Consider the following 6,754-nt stretch of genomic DNA (forward strand, 5'->3'; position numbering starts at 1 on the left):
TTAGTGTTTGATCGCCCATCTGATACACACCGCTGTCCAAGATCTGCAGCGCAGAAAGATCTTTCATCTCCTTTCCCTTTCTTCTCTTCTTTTTCCCCTCTTTTTTGGCTGGTAAGATACCTGTTGTCTTCAGGTTTGCAATGTTTCAATATTTCAATATTTCAAAACCTGAAATATTAGGAATTCTGAACAAAACAAAAATTTCAGCACAAAACAAACCCACAATTATAAATTTTCTGGGTTTCTAGACTGTCCATAATATAAGCTAAAATGTACGTTAAATTATATAAATTGTTCCTCTTATTTATCCTTTATAACGTTTTTAATGAATATTTAATAGTTATCATAAGGAGCTCTGATGGTTACATCCATACACATGACTAGAGGTGATGGGGGGGGGGGGGGATGCTTCGGCATTGCCACCCCACCAATATATTATAATTATTGCCAGGGATGAGATTCAGCTTAAATCCACCTACTGCATTGTTCTGGAAGGTTGGAGAAAACCAAAGAACCCAGAGAAACTCACACAATCAACCCAGGAACCAGGATGAACCCAGGGAGCCTGAAGGTGTGAGTGACATCACTAGCCACTGCACCACTCTACTATCTATAAAAACATTTATATATCATTACTTTTTCTCATCTTTCAGGAGATACTTGATCAAAGGTAAATAAAATTGTGATAAGGAATGGAGAATAAAGTAGATACACAAAAGCAGCAATAAAATACGTACTTAATATTGAAGTAGAACACGTAGTTAATACCTTCTATATGATCTATATCACAGATTGCAGTGTAAATGTAATGTATGATGTTCTGGCCATTAAAAGTGGCATCTGTTGCTCATTAGATACAAAACAGAGGATTTTAGGGTTTTAATCTGCGACCACATCGATGTTGTCCAAGTCCAGAATCATAGCAGACGAGCTGTAAAGCGTGATAGCGCTCTGTAATTGGCGCTTTTACAGAGTCATCCTGTGATTTTGAGGCGGCTTTGGCAATGTGTGATTGATTGATGGTTTGGAGGCTGCAGTTAAAGACGTTTGACATTTCCCGACTCTGTGAGATTTCACTTCCAATGTCTTCAGTACAGAGTGTAATTTTGCTTTTATGTGCTGTTGCACACACACTTCTTAAAAGTGACTCAGAAAAAAGTGTTCCATTGTTTTTAAACATTTCATTACGATTTATTTAAAGTTTTACATGGAATTCATGTAGAATTATCTGCAGTTTACTTTAGACGTGGCAGGAAACTGAATCTTTAATGTGGAGGCATTGAATTATTTTTCTCTCTGTGGTGAATAAAAGGCTGGGTGACCTTTCTGTGCTGAATCCTTCTCATTAACCATGGATCATTGTTCTGCTCATGACCTTTCCACTTCCCTTATCAGAAAAAATTTAAGGGTCCATCCTCCAATAAATCCCAGTGAATCTTTTGATGATTTCCAGGATCAAAACCCTGTATTAGACTTAACATGTCAGATGGAAGTTGGCTTGTGATCGTCTGTTGTGTTAACAGGATCTCGGTGCCTCCTACAGCTCAGGATAATGTGTCTCATGTATGACTGAACATGTTATAGGTAGTTAATGTGCTTAGCAAACTGTGCTAGCTAGCCTCACTTCAGTATAGCTCACTAGCTTAGATAAGATTAAAGTAACTTCTTATATTTTTTACTTGTTTTAGATCATGCTTTCCTGAGATTGAGAACATTTGTATGATTAGTTGTGTTAATTGTAGCTGTGTAGTCATTAGTAAACAGTCATTAGTAAAGTAATTCCTCAAGGTTTTTTACCAGGCGACTTATCAATATTTACTGTTTCTTCATCACTACTTCTGCTTTTCCTCGTGTGAATTATTAGCACAGCAGCAGTAGTTTGTTCTCAGGCCAGGTGTTCTTCTTACACCATCACACACACAGCAGAGCATATCTCCATCGTTCAAACAGCAGAAACGAGACTGACCGATCGCTCACGCTAATGTAGCCCAGCTGAGATAGACAACACATCCAAGTGAAAAGATCTCCATCTGTTAAATATTTAAAGTTTGGTTCAAAGTTTTGACTTTTTGAACAGATATGAATATTCATTCTGCGTTTGTAATTCTACTATAAAGCTGTCAGAAAGAACAGGCTGTGATTTTAATGTCACTTTGATTCTCACTCATTCTGATTCAAACAGCCATTACATCCTTATTGTTTATATTTATTTCTCAAGTTTATTTCAGGCCATTTCTTTTCCTGGAACAGGGAACAGAACTCGTAAAAAAAGACCGTCAACATTTACACAAACTGTAAGTGTCTACATAACTGCTTGGTAAATTACTTTAAAAAATTCAGCCAAGATCTTTTCCTCACATTTTTGTACGGGTCTAGGTTCGAACGCTGGGGAGAACTTTCCCTAGAAAGCCGTATTCTGATGCAAGTTCTGTTTCTCTCAGGTTTTCAGACGTGGCTCTTAGTATTGAATTATGTCTTATGTGAGCGTGTGGCCTTCAGGGTGACCAACACCAGCAAGTAACTATAAAATAAAGAGTATTACAGCATATTAAATTATGATCTAACTTCATTTAGAAACATGTCTTCATGTGCTGTGAAGGTCTACTGTTTTCCACGCACCCATTTTATTGAGAAAAGAATATTTTTATTTAATAAAGCTGACTTCTTGATAGCTATAAATACACAGTGAATATAATTCACAGCCACACACACTATCACTGTGACACCTTTTTAGTGGCAAGCTAAACTTTTCAGTATGAAAACCGCAGAGTTCACAATGCAAACAGAACGAAAACCTCTATCAGTAATTGTTAATTATCTGTGTTTATTATCTTACGCACATACAATTAGCTGAAATTATTACTCCAGCCTGTGGTTTGATGTAGAGTATGAATGTATTTGTTGTATTTACCCCTGAAAGCATAACTCCAGACAGACAAATTGGGCTGGAACTCGATGGAATTAAACACACACACACACACACACACCATTGCGACTAAATCTTCTCACAGAAATAAGCAGTTTTGGTGAGTGTGAGCCGTAAAGGAGCTGAAGCCATAAATCTGACCATAAAAACGCCATGCTGTCAGCCATCAATCGCCCTCTGCCGCTCTGATGAAGGAGAAATAGGCGATAAAAAAGCGGCATTTTAGGGAAATTATGCCCAGCCTTCCATTTGCAAAGTGCTGCAGAGGAATGGCGATGGAATATTAATGATGAACTGGTGCAGGATGAGGATGAGAGAGAGAGAGTGAGAGAGAGAGAGAGGCAGAGAGAGAGCAGTCTAGGGAACAAAGTGAAACATTACATCATTTTAAACTATCAGTGTGCATCTGTGTGTGTGTGTGGGTGTGGGTGTGGGTGGGTGTGTGTTGTTCTCCTTTAGTGTATGAATATAACAGTATGATGTAGTTATCATGAGCAGGAATAGATAAAGTGGAAGATGATGGATGATGGATGGATGAACTCATTGTAACTGTAATCCTCCCTTTAACTAGGTCGTGTCTCTAAATTAATTTTAATCACATCTCCTCTTCTGAAAATTACGCTGCATGGAAAATGACGTCATTGGGGATATTTTGGTCCATTTTAAGTGTGCTGAATTTTGTGTGTGTGTGTGTGTGTGTGTGTGTGTGTCTGTGTGTGTGAGAGAGAGAGAGAGAGAGAGAGAGAGAGAGAGAGAGAGAGAGAGAGAGAGAGAGAATCAAGATGTCTTGATTGACAAGATCATAGATATGAAGTTTTCAGACAAAATTAAATCTAATAATTAATAATGTCTAAGCTTTAATGAACATTGTGTGTGTGTGTGTGTGTGTGTGTGTGTGTGTTGGAGGAGAAAATGACAGATTTCTAATGAGTGTTTTTTTCTTGAAGCTTCAGCAGCTGATGTTCTCCGTTGTGTTGTTTTGTGTTGAGTTGTTTAGTTTGGAGGGTCTGTGGTGCCCCCTGCAGCTCACCGCCTGTTATTAAACATTGATTCAATACAAGTCTTTTATGTTCTGCTCCAATTTTCATAAATCATCTAAGTTTTGTGGTGAATAATCTAATTCCTGCATTTACACTTTAACATCTGGGAGATAAAATTTAATAAAAATATCTGTTTATTTTCTCAAAATAATTAACTGCACATTGATTTGTCCACCAACAGGGTTAAAACTCAGCATCTGTATTTCCTAAAAAAAACATATATATATATATATATATGTAGCATTTCTGTAGGTGAATATATTATTTGCAGTAAATGTTAAAATGCTGCAGTTTTAGGTACAGTAAAGTCTATAAACAAAAAGAAAACTTCATTAATATTGATAGTGTTAATATTGTTGCTTTGACTTGACTACAAAATAAAAATTATAAGCTAACAGGTAAAACTGTAGTCTGCAGACATTCCTAATAAAATAATTTGTTCAAATCTAATTGTTCAATTCAAATAAAATAATAATACAATAAATAGATGAGTCTAATGAGTAAATAAGGAGTCTATGGTGTAGATTCTGTATGTCTGTAGAATTGTACTGGGGCAAAGGAGAACCTTTCTTTAGCAGGATTTTCCTCCAGTTGGTGTTGTGATGAGGACAGAGCAGCTTCAGAAAAATCCAGATGTAGCTTTCAGTTCCTTAGTAAACAAGCCAGTGGTGTAAGTGAGGAGTGGGGGCGTGGCCTGTCTGTGTACTATAGAGTGGCCAGGTTACACCCAGTGACTCTGCGGGGTGGCAACATCAGGCAGGGGTTTGTTTGATGCTGTTTTGCTCTGACATTGATTTTGTTCTCTTGCCTTGGCCATGCTTCATGCTAGGGTGCTTTATACTATGCCTCTGGTAAGAAGGAAGAACTCTCAGAAGAACCCTTGAGAGGATGCTCTTATGAACAGGTTGTGAATCATAGTCCTGGAACGAGCAGCGTTTATGATTCTTAGCTACAAATCTACAGATTGAGGTGAGATTAAATGAAGAATGGGCTTTTAGGGGGTTTTATATTTAAGGTGAGAATCCACAAGAGTAGAAAGAGAGTAATAAGAGAAAAAGAGTTTCAGAGTGAATCCAGAGGGAAAGAATTCACAATTCAAAAGCTTTCTTCTGGTCAGAATCAAATCAAAAAGCTACTAACAGTCTATGGTCTGATAAAACATAATTGAGTCACATAAAGCAGATTTGTGAAACATAAAAAATAAACTTAACTGCTAAAAAAAATGTACTAACAAAATATGTAAAATAAATAAATATCTTTATTTATAGATGAGTTTGGGTTATCAATATATAATATACATATTAATTTGAGTAATATTTTACTAAGGTAAGGTTCACACACACACACACACACACACACACACACACACACACACACACACACACACACAGAGTGTACAACATAAAATAAATAATAGTATCACAGCATGTGCTAACTGAGGACCTGGTGTTCTTAATAAAAATAATAAAAGTGGATGAGTCGTGCAGCTTCTCTTGTACATGTTGGCGTTGGTGTGTTCGATCTGCATTCTGTGCAGCAGCACCAGCAGTAAAAACAGCTGAAAAAAAGGAAAAGGAAAATACAGGGAGCGCAACCATCGACAGCCGGACCATAAACTGTGTGATTTGGTGTCTGAGGCAGTTGCTCAGGCATTTTACTGAGTAGCTGTGTTGGGCCTTTCTGTTCCTCAGAGTAACTGCTGAAGAGTGTGTGTGTGTGTGTGTGTGTGTGTGTGTGTGTGTGTGTGTGAGAGAGAGAGAGAGAGAGAGAGAGAGAGAGAGAGAGAGAGAGAAATGATTTTCCGGATGGAGACCGAACATATCCACACTAATAGGACTAACTGATAGTCTTGCAAAAGTAAACAAACAAACAAACAAACAAACAAACACTGTTTCTGTAGTTTAGGCAGGCCAAATATCACATGATATTTTATTATCTAATTTGGCCAAATGTTCTTTTTGCTAATTAACAATTAAGGCAACAGAAGATTTGTGTGTGTGTGTGTGTGTGTGTGTGTGTGTGTGTGTGTGTGTGAAATGCATACTGAGGCATGTAGATGTAGTGTTAGTATTCTTTGCGATTATTTTTCCATCTTATACTGATCATTGTACAAATCTATGTGTGTGTGTGTGTGTGTGTGTGTGTGTGTGTGTGTGTGTGTGTGTGTGTGATGTGATTTTATGGAATAGAGATAAAACAAGCTTCAGTAGTTCCGTCTGTTTCTCGGCACCCGCTAATCGATCACCAGTGTGTAATAGAGCTGTATTTCTCTCTCTCTCTCAATCCCTCTCTCTCTCTCTCTCTCTCTCTCTCTCTCTGTCTGTCTGTCTGTCTCTCTCTCTGTCTTGTCTGTCTGTCTCTCTCTGTCTCTCTCTCTGTCTGTCTGTCTCTCTGTCTTGTCTCTCTGTCTCTCTGTCTTGTCTCTCTGTCTCTCTCTCTGTCTGTCTGTCTGTCTCTCTCTCTGTCTTGTCTGTCTGTCTCTCTGTCTCTCTCTCTGTCTTGTCTGTCTGTCTCTCTGTCTCTCTCTGTCTCTCTGTCTGTCTGTCTCTCTCTCTGTCTTGTTTTGTCTGTCTCTCTCCCTCTCTCTGTCTGTCTCTCTCTCTCTGTCTTGTCTGTCTCTCTCTCTCTCTCTCTCTCTCTCTCTCTCTCTCTCTCTCTCTCCTTTTCTTATTGAATTAGCGATATCTTTTAACTTTTTATATATTTTTCTGTTTCTAGCCGAGGGCACATCCCTTCTTCTAATTCAGTTTCCACCCGCAATAAAAGGCTCTGTAGATGTTGGGGGGAG

This window comes from Tachysurus vachellii, chromosome 22, assembly GCF_030014155.1.
Source record: "Tachysurus vachellii isolate PV-2020 chromosome 22, HZAU_Pvac_v1, whole genome shotgun sequence".
Classification (NCBI taxonomy): Eukaryota; Metazoa; Chordata; class Actinopteri; order Siluriformes; family Bagridae; genus Tachysurus; species Tachysurus vachellii.